This window comes from Anarhichas minor, unplaced genomic scaffold (genome assembly GCF_050575085.1).
Source record: "Anarhichas minor isolate MPS153535 unplaced genomic scaffold, ASM5057508v1 ptg000137l, whole genome shotgun sequence".
Lineage (NCBI taxonomy): Eukaryota > Metazoa > Chordata > Actinopteri > Perciformes > Anarhichadidae > Anarhichas > Anarhichas minor.
In genome coordinates this window covers 367293-380465 of record NW_027466583.1, presented here as the reverse complement: position 1 = coordinate 380465, position 13173 = coordinate 367293, and the positions used below count along the sequence as shown (strand labels likewise).

Below are 13173 nucleotides of genomic sequence, written 5' to 3'. Positions count from 1 at the left end.
GAAAAAGCCAACAGGACTGTTTCTTTCTGCAGGGGCAACAGAGTAGATTCCTTCACTGAAACATAAAATGTCCTCTGAAACATCACATGGCTGAAGACATGACTCTAGAGCAAAACCACCGTTAGGCATGTCACCTTCCTGTTCTGCATCATCTCTCTGCTCCTCTGGTTGTTCACCATCACATGACAACATGTCAATATCCTGCTCACCTTCAGCCTCAGTTTCTGCCTCACACAGTGCACTTTTATGACACATGTCAATGTCCATTAAATCAGTGTCATCATAATCATTCTCAGCCATTGTTGCATCCTCATCATCATCATCATCATCGTCATCATCAGGAAGTGTTGGGTCACATAGCTCAGCCTCATCTCTGATAGTTATGTCCTGGTATTGTGGGTGAATGTGTTTGGGTTTATGCAGCGCCTGCACTAGTTTAGACCAGGTGACAGTCTGGAACAGCTGATGACCTCTGTAACACAATCGTCTCTTCAGTTTCACTCTCATGACCTGGGACTCACTTCTCAGTCTGGGCAACGCTTCCACTGTTTCCTGCACCTCAGACGGGACACAAACCACGTTACCATGTATCGCTCTCTGTCTACCTTTGGGAAGAGGAATAATTTTGGCAAACGCTATGCACTTAGCAATGAGATGTCTCTCCAATATGTTGAGATCACACAGTTCAGGTGGAATGTCAGCGAGCTCCAAGTTGTTAGCTACAGCGAGTGTTGGCATGGCTCCATCTTTAAGATGTGTGTGGCAGGTGTGACAAATCCACTCTTCCTTTCTCTCGTCAGGTACTTTGCACTGTTGTTCATCGCTGCACTCATCATCACAAACATGCACGTACTTTCCTGTGAGGCATACTGCAACCATAACTGGATTTTTTACATAGTTTAACCTTTTACAGGGTCTCACTTGGTTTGGAAATGATGCTTTATGACAGACGGTGCACACATAAGTGGGACCAGCCTTTATTTGTGACCTGAAAATAGATATAGCCTCTTTGATCAAACTGTTGTCACTTTCTTCTGTTTGTCTATTTATCCATCTATATTTTCTTTTTATTTTCATGGCACATCTCACGTTATGCATTCTCCTATATGTAGGATTGTTTTGATATCTGTCTTGCATTATTTTTTTCATTAGTTGTCTGTGTCTTACCCTGAATGCTTGATCATGAGCATAACGCTGAGTGATTTGAGATCTCTTCTTCTGTCTAAACTCTACGCTTTCTTTATATCGAGCAGTGAAGCACTGTTTTTTTTTTTGTCTAAAATCAGTATTGTCTCGGTACCGGGCCATAAATTGCTTTTTTTTTTTCTGTCTGAAATCAGGATTGTCCTTGTAACGAGAGAGCATGTGACGTTTTAGTTTCTGTCTCAAATCAGGATTGTCTTTGTATTGAGAGGAAATGTGCTGTTTCCGTTTTTGCTGTAAGTCAACATTGTCTCTTGTATCATTTATTTTCTTTTGTCTAAATTCAGGATTGTTTCGATAATTCCAGCTTGCGTCATATTTTTTCTTTGCTTTATATGCTATATTTGAAGCATACTTTTCCCTTTCTTTGGTTTTTTGATTCTCTTTTCTTTGTGGAGTTTTTCCTGAGACCAATAGTCTTCTCTTCATTTTACTCCTTTTGTGTTTACTAAACTTTGACAATCTACAGATGGTTTCCTGCAAAACAGTATCAGAGAGATCACTGGCAACAGTATTTATTATTGAAGAAGAAATGTTTGATTCACTGAGAGAAGCATCATGTGATGGAAGGAAACTGAATTCACTTGACGGTTCTGGTTCATTTTGGGTATCAGGTAATATGACCTCTTGTTGTCTCACAGATGACGTAAAAGTGATGTCACTGGACACTTCTGTCATTATGGTATCAGAGGGATCACTGAAAAAAGGGTTTATCACTTCAGCAGTCAATTCTGATTCACTATGAGGAGCATCATGTGATTGGAATGATGTGATGAGGACCTCTGGTTGTTTCACAGCTGTGGTGTGAGGAGACATTTCAGGTAAAACATTCTCAGGACGATCGGTGGCTGTGTTTGTCTTTAGAGTCGGTGAGTTTGATTCATCAACAGCTTCATCCAACAGAGTAGGTTCCTCCTCAGTGACAGCTGTAGGTCTGCAGTCTGTGTTCGGAAGAGCATCATTCAGGTTGACTGTGTTCACATTGTAAAACTCCACAGGCTTTAACTCATAGTTACAGGAGGACTGTGTGCCCATCATTCTGTAGGACTTCTTGAGCCTGTCAATCATATCACTGAGACGTGTGAATGTCACCATGACAGCGGTACCAGGAGTACGTGAAGGGGGCAAACCTCTGGCTGTTCTGGAGTGTGGGTCAAAGAAACCATATCTGCCTGACCTGGTTCTGAATACTGCAATACACAACAGTCTCATCAACAGCAAAGCGTACTTCACATCTGATAACAAGCAGCTCAGTCCTGACTCCAGGTCCAGAAAGCTATCGACTGCTCCAGGTAAAGGTTCTCCTAATGTGCCGTACCTAGAAAGTTGTGTCATGTCCACATAATGTGTCAACCTGCGTGCAGGAACTTCATCAGGGAGCTCATCGGTAGTCAGATAGATGTGATCCACGACCCTTTTCCTGGTCTCTCTATACATCGTGTTACCTTTATCCAACACAAGGTTGAGGTCTGCTTTGGTGATGTTTTCATTCTCATGAAGGAATGCAAGAAAGGTTAGTGAGTTACAGGTACACTGCTGATTTCTGGTTCTGCCGTATTTAACAGAAGCCTGGCTGCGGGATGCACGGACATGTTGTTCATCTCCCAGGTTTACAAAGTCTGCATGAGAAGGTCCTGCTGCAGATGCCTGTGGTACACATGACGCATAACCTTGACCTCTGTGGTTTACCTGCTTCACATTAGAAGGCCCTGCCTCGCATGACTCATCACTGTGTTGTCCTCTCTTTACAATATCTGCATATGATACCTTTGGTACATGCGACACATCACTTTGACCTCTGGAGTTTTCCTGGTTGACTTTAGAAGGCCCTGCCTCACATGCAGCGTCACTGTGTTGTCCTCTCTTTACGTCTGCATAAGAAACCTCTGGTACACATGAAGCATCAGGCTGACCTCCCTGTTCCACACTTCCAGCATGAGACGCTGCAGACATCTTTACTTTTCCACTGCTCTGAGGACCACCACATTCTGCTTCTTCAGTCGTTGTTGCACAGTCATTGAACCTCTGCCAGCGCAGCCTCTGAGCTTGTGACCTCTTACCCTTCCTTGGCATTGTTGTTGTTTCAAAACCACAAATGCTATTGTTTTACTTTTATTGTACAAAACCAAGATATTAAACAATATTAATGGTAAAATATTACTATAATGAAGCAGGATCTGATCAAAAGCACTTAGGAATGATAACTCAATAAGTTCGGGGTTAAATGCTTCAAAACTATTCAATTTATAATCATACACCAAAAGAAGAGACTTCACAGTATCCAAGCAAATGTTGATCCAGAAAATTCTAGCCAGGTCTGTATAAAGGTGAGGTCAAATTTAACAATATAAAGAGATCAATATTAATGCTCCAATTTTACTTTACTGAGATAATATGGTATTTGTATATTTTAGTTAGTGATACAAATGATTTTAATGTCAAATTCAGTGACAGTAACCTTAATTCTATTCCTTAGTCTTAATATATTATTAAGGTTAATATATTTAGGTTTATATCTAAAACCCAAAATCAAAAAAATCCAGTTGTTTGACTAATTACAGTAAATGAAGGTTTAAATAACAAAGCACTTCTACACACTGATTGAAATAGTGTGATCAGGTGTTTACTTGGTCTGTATACGTGAATAAGGGACTGTGTACTAAAGGAACAGATTGTATTGAATGTTAAAGATACTTCTCAAAGAAACCTTGACAAATCTGTGGAAATATATATCAAATGTAAAAACTGAAGTTTAACACTGACACACAACCGAAGACAAATTATGCTACTTCCAATACTGTTTGATTGAAGCCACCTAAATCTCAAATGTAGTAATACAATACACTTGAACTGGTTAATTTAAACTGTAAAGACTTCGGTCAGATTTCAAAATACCTCAAATTATAGCTACTTACTAAGGTAACAGTATTAATAGTGTAAGCACCAGAATGTATTAACAATTTAAGGCTGACACACTACAAAGAATAAATTCTGTTAATTTCAAAGCTTTATGTAATATGTAAATATTGAAATTACACCCAAAACACACAATTGAAATGTCCAACACACAACCAGTAATAAATATCAGCTATGATCTGTTCTGATCCTAAACTGTTTGCACTTACCAGCAGAGAATAACTTAATACTACTACACTACACTATAGTTTATATTCAGAATCAGGAACAGTTGTCGTGGCAGTGAGATGACAGATGAATGCTTCTGAAGAACGTTGGGTCTGCAGACAGGAAACAGCCGCTCCAAATAAATGCAGTTCCTCCGAATAGATGTCTGTATTTTATTTCAGTAGGAACAGGTTAAACAACAAAACACTTATACACACTGAATGATTCAAACAATGGATGTTTATATGAATTTTTTATTTTTTTTTTAATCAAATAATAATGAATATAATGTATGTAGTGGTATTACTTTTACTCGTATGTAGACTAGTCAAGTAAACAACAATGTGAAGTGTGAAATATCTGTTACCAAAACAAACTTCTCTAATGTATAATAATAATTTGTATGTTTTTTTTTTTTTCAATGTTATGTTAAACCAGTTTTGGACCAGTTTCAATTACTAATTGGAGATGTCCTTTTCTTACAAATAGTGAATTCTAAATGTTTGTCTACTTAGAGAGAGAGAGAGAGAGAGAGAGCATGAGAGAGGAGATTCCATTGAGAAAGATAGACCAGGTAACCATACACCTGAGACCAACAATCGGTCAACCATAGAGACTTGTACCATAGAGAGTTTCACCATAGAGAACCATAGAGTTTAACCATAGAGAACCATAGAGAGCCAAATATAGATCAGAGTGGGATAGAAGAGGGATACAAAGAATGAATTCCAATATCAAAGACAGAGCGGTAGATTGACAGGAAAGATAGAGGAACCAATGTTTAGACAGAGTTGATACAAGTTATAGGAAAGACAGAGAGCCAATATGATAGAGGAGAGGGGAGACAGCAGGACACCTGTAAGACACAATAAAGACACACATTAGACAGCAGTCTGAATAACAAAGTAAGTAACTTCTACTCTAAGCTAAAAGATCAGTGAAGTGTCTGCTCACATGAACAGAATGTAAACACATCATGACAGTGTAACAGGTAATACTGCACCGATTTATGTGAAATATCATGAAATGATATGAAGTATGGCTGGTTTAGAAGTCTCACATTTTCACTAACTACAACTTCACTACAGTGTGTTTAAAAACCTGCAGTATTAAGTGTTTTAAGTAAAAGTGTTGATTCATATGTGAACTTACTGTCAAGTCACCACGGAGACACCAACTCTGATCTACAGTTAGAGACAGGAAGGAGGAGGCCAGAAGAAGTGGAGAGAGAAAGAAATGATGTTTACTTTCCTGTCAGAAAACCAGTGCGTCACATCTCATTTCAATCTAGATCAAACTGTTATTCAGGGTGGGTCATTTAGTGTTGAGTACGTAATGAATGGATGTAATTCCTGTTGAGGCTACATTTGGATGGGAAGTCATTCTTAACTGTAAACCAATGTAATATTAGTTTAGTAATAACAAAATCATAATTCATGTGTGTGAACTTACACTTCAGAGATGGCAAGGAGTCACAGTGATGGTCTGCAATCAGAGACGGAAAGGAGGGGGATAGAAGGAGGAGAGGGAGGGTGAGAGAGATATTTTTGGTTTAATTTCAGAAAACCAACCTTACAGCTCATTTTATTTCCTTGTTAATAATCAAAGTCTCATTCAAGATCTAGAATGTCCCAGGAACTTATGTTAGTCTTCAATATATATATCTTTAAGTTGTTGTAGAGAGAAATAAATCACACAAAATAAATGAATCTGGTATGAATGTAAACAAAAGGAAAAGGTCTAAGATACTTAACAGTTAAACACATCAAGTTATGTGTTCTATTGTCAATTTCAGTTACAGTATTTCCCTACTTACCAGCCAAAGCGCAGATGTAGATCAATTCTCTCTTTGCCTAAGAGAGGAAACAATATTATTGTCTTCCATGTGTATGAGCAATAAAGGGTTAAAACTAGCAGAACTACAGAACACCCACAACAAATGACAGCTCCATCTCAGCTCTATGTGGGACTAATAATGGATTATCTTGTGTCTCTGTATACTGAATATATAAAGTCATGTTCCTATAGGGCCTGCATTATAGTAATGATTACTACAGAATGATACTATCAGCATTATATGAACAAAGGTTATTTGTACATCAAGGTCTAATTCAAGCTCACAAAGCTTGTGTATAATCAAGTGTGCTTGGCATGTGTCTATTGGTCACTTTTGGTTACAGATTTACACATTGAGACATAAAGTGGCCTGAATGAATGATAATTGAAAAGCTTTAGCTGCAGGTTAAACTAACATGAACAGTTATAAAACACTCTGACTGTAACTTTACCACAGCAAACATTACTGCTTCATATTGTTGTCAGGAGAGTTAGTCAAGTTGGTGAAAATTACTTGTTTTATATTAAAAATAACCCGTTAATTAACTTACTGGTTTGTCAGTTAATAGAGAGATGAAGATGATCTCTTTCGGGTGTCCTGTGGGACTTTACTTTATAAATACTATATATAGCAGCTAACGGCGAGAGATAAATGTTTATTTCATCCAGTTTGAACTGTGCCATGAATTACACATATGTTTGTAAATTTAATATTTATTTTGCAAGTCAAGAAAGTCTCAGATTGTCATACATTTGTCGTATCATTTTGCTTTGTGTGAAACCGATCGGTGAACTAAATCTCTGGTCTAGCACCATGCACGTCAGCCGCACTGCCGTTACCTTGGCTAGCAAGCTAATGTAGCTATATCCATCCACACATGTACCTTATCTTACATGATGTGTTTTATCCTGCTACTGTTGTTATCAGCCGGGAAGCAGAGAACTTGGTCATGCAAGTACAGTCTTACACTTCAACAGTTTGGAAATGCTATATTCTTGACTTACAAATTAATCTTTTAAATTCACAAACATATGTGTAATTCATTCGGAAAATTCCGTAATCGCGGCCGCTCACGTACTTGACTTCTTTCTTTACAGGGTTTATATAAAGGTAATAAAGTAGTCCATGAATATAAGATATGAGTTTACAGATCACTACAAAGCCTCCTCTTCATTCTGGAGGTTGGTTTATGGCGTTTTTGTTACACCTAAAGTCTATGAGCATATCTATGAGTTACACTTGTCTTTTTAATTCTTCACGGTTCATTTTGTTTGTTCACCCTCTTGACGTTTCTGAGAATAATGCAGCACACAGCACAGAGAGTATATACAGCTCCATTCATGCTACAAGCTAACGCTACGCGCAAAGCGAGAGTATAGGTGCCGTTGTCAACCGGAAAGAACCGGACTTCGCCTCTCTGTATGACAAACGTTAGCAGCTATGCTAGCGTTAGCACTTCGCTCATATTAGCAAGCTAACACAAAGTTTTACTTTGGTTCACCGGGAAAATGTTTGCTCTTCTTGTTAAGTTTGAACCCTGTTTGAGTTAGAAACCACTTGTAATGTCATTGTATAATGTGAAAGCTTCATTTTTCACGTTGAGAATTGAAAAATAAACTCAGCTACTTACCAGTCACGGGTCAAGGGAACGATCTAGAAGGTATGGCTTATTCCGTAGTGAGGATAAGATGAGGCGTTTAAGGGTACTCGGAAACTCAAGTGTCAAATAAAAAATGTATACATCATGTCTTTTACTTTTCACACAAAACGTACACATCAAAATATAAAAACGTGCTCTTTAACTATAAAGCAAGATTACTTTGAATTATCACAGTTGAATCTATGTACTTTCGCTCTGGGTTTATAATGTATAATACTCACCTAATCACTGCTTCTGCTTGACCCAGCAGTTTGAGGTGGATTATCTTTTAGAAGAATTTGGGGAATTCTTTCAATTTTTTTAACTGTTTCTCGAGTCAAACCTTATATTGTTTTAGGCCCTAGATTCATTAACACACAGCTGAGAGGAAAATATTGTACTTTTACTGCACTACCTTTGTCCAACAGCTTCACTTTCTTTTCAGATAAAAAGCATTAAACTGTACTGCAGAAAACCCTTTTATTGAAACCGTAGCCGTGTGAATGTGAGGTAAAATTCCGGTGTTTATTAATTGGTATACAAAAAATATATATAACAATCTACATTTATGTTCCAAATGTTGTTATGCTGTTAGATGCGTTATTTAGTCAAGCAGGACTGTGGTGCCAACCGGCTGCTGACGTTAACAGTTGACGTTGTCGATTTCAACGGAGGGAGCGGTAACTACAGCGCATTGATGCCGATCTGTTGATTTATTTTTACTGTATGGCAGCCCCTATAACTATCACATTCATTTTTCACGTACCGGATCAGACAACTGCATGAGTCAGCAAACCTGGTATTGATGTTATAATGATGATGTATTGTTGCTGTATACTAATACTTAATTAATCAGCATAATTTGATATCTGGAAGAAGTAGCCTATGCTGATCAATCGCCTATTTATTGATTTATTGATTTTTACAAAATAACTGGGGTTCGAGGTGTGATGACCTCGTCCTCAGCGTTGGTTGATGTCTGGCTACTCACTGCTGTTTGACATTGTGTCATGGTTCTGAGTTTTCTGCGCCCTCTTAAAGTGGCGGATTCCGGAAAATCATTTGTGTGTATAGCGGGAACAGCTTGTATAGGCACGCTACAATTAGAATATAACCTACAAAGAACACTTTACTTTTGCGGTAAATGACTTCACCCAAATTAATATTAAAATGCATAAAGAGTAAGTACTAATCTGTATGTATGAATACAAGTCCATATCAATAATTAACATAGGCTACAGCAATCTAATAATAGCCTTATTCGTGGCTAATAAGTCTTCAACAGGCAAAGCTGACAATTTTCACACAAACATTTATTAACAACAGAACAGACGAATCACAATATGAACTAATGACAATAACTAATATCAAATAATTGCCTTCATTCTAAAAACATTTTAATATAATATAACACAGAACTAATAAATAAACACATGAACTAATTAGAACTAATTAAATAACAACATGAACATTTTAATGAATAACATTAATAATAAAGAAGTTCAATCTAAACAGGTTCAATTTTTTCGATGTAGTCCCCCACCACCGTGATCTCTACCATTATGGGTGGACTCAGCATTCATGCCTCTATCGGCCCCACTTCTCCTCCCGAATTTTGAGGGTGGTATTGTCCTCAAGCAGCAGCTGCAAAACTCCAGGAGATCCCTCCACGTCGACGACCCCCATGGCCCCGACCACCCGAACAGCCGTTGATGTTAGCAACTGAGGAAGGACAGGTACCATATTGTTAAAAGGATTCAATATAACTGCATACGTATTTGCCCATACTGGTGCAGCCACTTGCTTTGTAAATTATTTGTATTGTATTGTATTGTTAAATTGATAAATTATCATAATTGTCATCATCATTATGTTTCTGTATATTTTGACAGGGCACTTCTAAAATCCGCATCCACTGCTTTCCAAAAGAGAAAAAATAAAAAATAGATACATTTAGCGGTAACAGAAGAAAAAAGCAGCAAAAGCCAAGTAAGCATACTTCAATCTTTGAGCATATAGTGGACTGCAGTCGGAACCCATATGCGCCATCCGACCCTCGCAGATGGGATATTTTGACTTTCGTGCCAATGGCAATGTCACTCATGGCCACCTCCCTCCACAAGCACACGGGCACCTTTGTTTCCTCCTGTAAATATATTAGTATTTTATTGTGCTGGCAATATGCAAGGTAACCCATGGACCGTTACTTAATAGCTTACCTGCTTTATTGTAATCGTGAGCAGAGGGACCGTGTCCCTCGCCACCACCACCTCTTTCACAGCAGACACCTGAACACAGTGGATTCGTTTGTTAGTTTTCACATTTTATACCAAAAGTCAAGGCATCTTAAACTTTTTATTTTACAGCAATAGACTATTTGTTTCCACATCGCGGTCCTGTCAGACAGAAAATGACGTACCTCGACAACCTCCGCCTCCACCGTGACAAGACCCAAGGACTCCCTGCAGGCGCTGAGGGGGTTCAGAGGCGAGGGAGGATACAAGAGCGCCTCAGCCTGTTTTACCAGCTCATCTGGAACGCTAAGGGCACTGCTTCGAAAGAAGACAGTGTCCCTGGTTATATTTAAAAAGTAAGGGGGCGATTGTCCCCTTACATTGTAGCCTCGCATGACATACGACCCCCCCTCCTTCACTTTTGTGCTGAACTCCTCGTAGAGAGTCACTTTAGCACAAGACTGGCCGTCGGAGACGACCATGACTGCATTGTTTTTTGATGATGCCGCTTTGGCCTTGCCTGTGCTAAACTCCCAGCTCAGCACCCTGGGCTGGTCCTTTAATGCCACAACACATATGTGGAGTGGCGGTGGCTTGGCGTAGGGACCATCAGGTTTGGTCGACAGTATCTTGCGTAATGCCATTCTGAAATGAATAAAAATACATAGACAAAGTTACAGAAAGCCTTCGATGTATGGACATTTCTTTATTTTCTATAAGATGTATTCATTATTTAATAGGTCTGTCTAGCCTATTCATTGTTTGTTAATTTTAGGCTATACATTTTTTGATGACTATACTGTTTTATGGTGGCCCTGAACGAACGTTAAACCGCTTTTTGCCTTCTCTATGTACTGTCTCATGTTTGTCGTTCTGGTGTTGAAGATATGTCCCTTGAGGTTTGCCGGAGCGAAGGAGCAACTCCCGCCTCTTTTCTGGAGGCCTGAATGTGAATGTGACCGAGCGTCTTGGGTTCATATATGAGGGCACTTATCAAATAGTAATCACTGGAGTCGGGAGACCAGACATCTTGGCCCACGGCTACTCTCTTTATTGTTTCCCCCATCGACCAGAGGCGGCAGTTGCCCCTTTGCTACGGCAACCCTCAAATTAAAATAACTCCTCACAACACTTTTAAACTCTTATAGGTTATTTTATAAACCTACTTTCAGTCATTTCACTTATAGCTTAATTCATTTGACCAAGTTTGCTAAGTCAGCCAAGAAGGTTTTTAAAATAGTAAGGCTTTTTTTAAACATAAAGATAGTGGGACCTCATAAATACCAGCTTTTCATACCATAATTAGAAATTAGTAATATAACAGTTATAATACAACACAAATTGTGATAACAAAAACGGAACGTACCTCTCAGTAATTTCGGATGGACAGCACTAACGTCTTCCCGCCACTGGAGCTATTGATCCGCTGTCAGATTGTCGCAAGCTCCGTTCTCATATTACTTTGTTATTACAGCTTTTTTTCAAATTTTTTTCTTCTTTCTTTTCAGTTTCCATATTTAAAATGTGTATTTAATAGATTATTAATTCATATTTAGTCCTTTATTTTATTATATATTTGTTCTTGTTTTTTGTGTCTGCAGTCCACAACGTTGGACATAGCAACCAGAGGGCAGAGATATACAAATCTTACTGTGATTGGCTCTTTGTCTCTCTCTCTCTTTGAGGATTTGTTTGACCGTTTTTTCACAGTTTTGACTCAATGTAAAGGCTACAGACACACAGGTGCAGGAGCTATTAGTGTTGATAAACACACACACACACACACATCACTTGGAAATATTCAGCCAAAGACTGTTCTGTCTCTCCTTCTCTCCCCCTGGCTCTCTGTCTGTCTCTCTCTGTTTTTTCTCTCTCTCTCTCTGTCTGTCTGTCTGTCTGTCTCCCTCCCTATCCCACTGACTTACTCAGTCCATCTGTCTTTCTCCCTCTTTCTCTCCCTCACTGACACTGACTCACTCTCTCACTCCACCCCCCTTCACTCTCTCGCTCTCTGTGTATCCCTATCTCTGTGTCCCTCCCTCTGTCTCTCTGTCAGCCTTTTATTTATACTTACAGACAGTGGCGGCTGGTGGAACATGTCCTAGGTAGGGCTGTGCCACATTCAATCAATTTCAGCAAACATCCCAGAATGATTTAATGCAAAAAACATTAAGGCATCACTTTACACGCATTACTTTGCAGTTAAAAAAAAACCCAGTAAATAACATTTTGATGAACACGTAAGGACATCTTATTTTGGTCACCCTTACAAGCAATTCAGTATAATATAATACTATATATATCTTATAATAATATTCACTATTATAAAACACACACACACACACACACACACACACAATTATTTATTTATAACTATATATCCATTCTCAGACAGGTGCTTCATGTCTCTCACTCCCTAACTGTTCGTGCTGGATCTGTCCCCGTTGTTTTAAAAAGCTAAATAAGTTATTAGCATGACGTCATCCAGCTAGCCAAACCTGTCTGGTGTACAGCTAGAGAAGCTTCGCATGTACTGCTTCCATTTCCCGCTAGTCTGCTGTCTGATTGTGAGGTCAGGCTGATCTGATATCAGCTTTAACTGCAGTTTCTCCGCCAAAGTTCTCCTACAAACGGGTCTTGGAGGAGTAGTGCTCGCGCTGGCGCTGGCGCTCGCGCGCGCCTGTAGAGACTTCTCCTGACGAGGACGCGCAGCTTGGGGCAGAACGAATTCTGTTCATGCTGTTCAGATTAATGACAGTGACCGTTTCTTCTGCTGACTCTAGAGTTCCGTGGCATAGTCCTGCTTATAAATGAGCGAATGAACCAGGTTCCATTCATTTAAATTGTGGTGCGTTCAAGATCCAAATAGTAAAAATGGGTATTAGGCGACGGTTAACGTTATCATGATGTGCTCGAATAAAATCTTGTAGAATATCATTTGTATGCGTCATTCCGAGCTCCCAGTCAACATTGAATTACTCAAGGGGGCTTTTATTTTAAAATGGGGTGTGTGTGGGGGGAGCGAGGGGGGGAGTCCTCTTAAAATCTCTTAAACCTGAATGACTGTATGAGAGAGAGACACAGAGAGAGAGAGAGAGAGAGAGGAGCGCGTGTGTGTCTGTGAGTCTGTGTTTATC

At 39.1% G+C, this 13173-nt stretch overlaps 1 protein-coding gene and 1 long non-coding RNA gene across 2 annotated transcripts in view; one reads left to right on the top strand and one right to left on the bottom strand.

Annotated features, from left to right (window-relative positions):
- The window catches only part of LOC142943512 (phosphatidylinositol 4,5-bisphosphate 3-kinase catalytic subunit alpha isoform), a 149376-nt gene that overhangs the window by 29400 nt on the left and 106803 nt on the right, over positions 1–13173 (top strand). The window lies entirely within an intron of this gene.
- On the bottom strand, positions 4486–5815 carry LOC142943515 (uncharacterized). The gene is made up of 3 exons (XR_012952079.1): positions 5779–5815; positions 5479–5510; positions 4486–5182 (listed from the first exon to the last, which is right to left on the bottom strand). It is a non-coding gene; the product is annotated as an uncharacterized LOC142943515 (long non-coding RNA).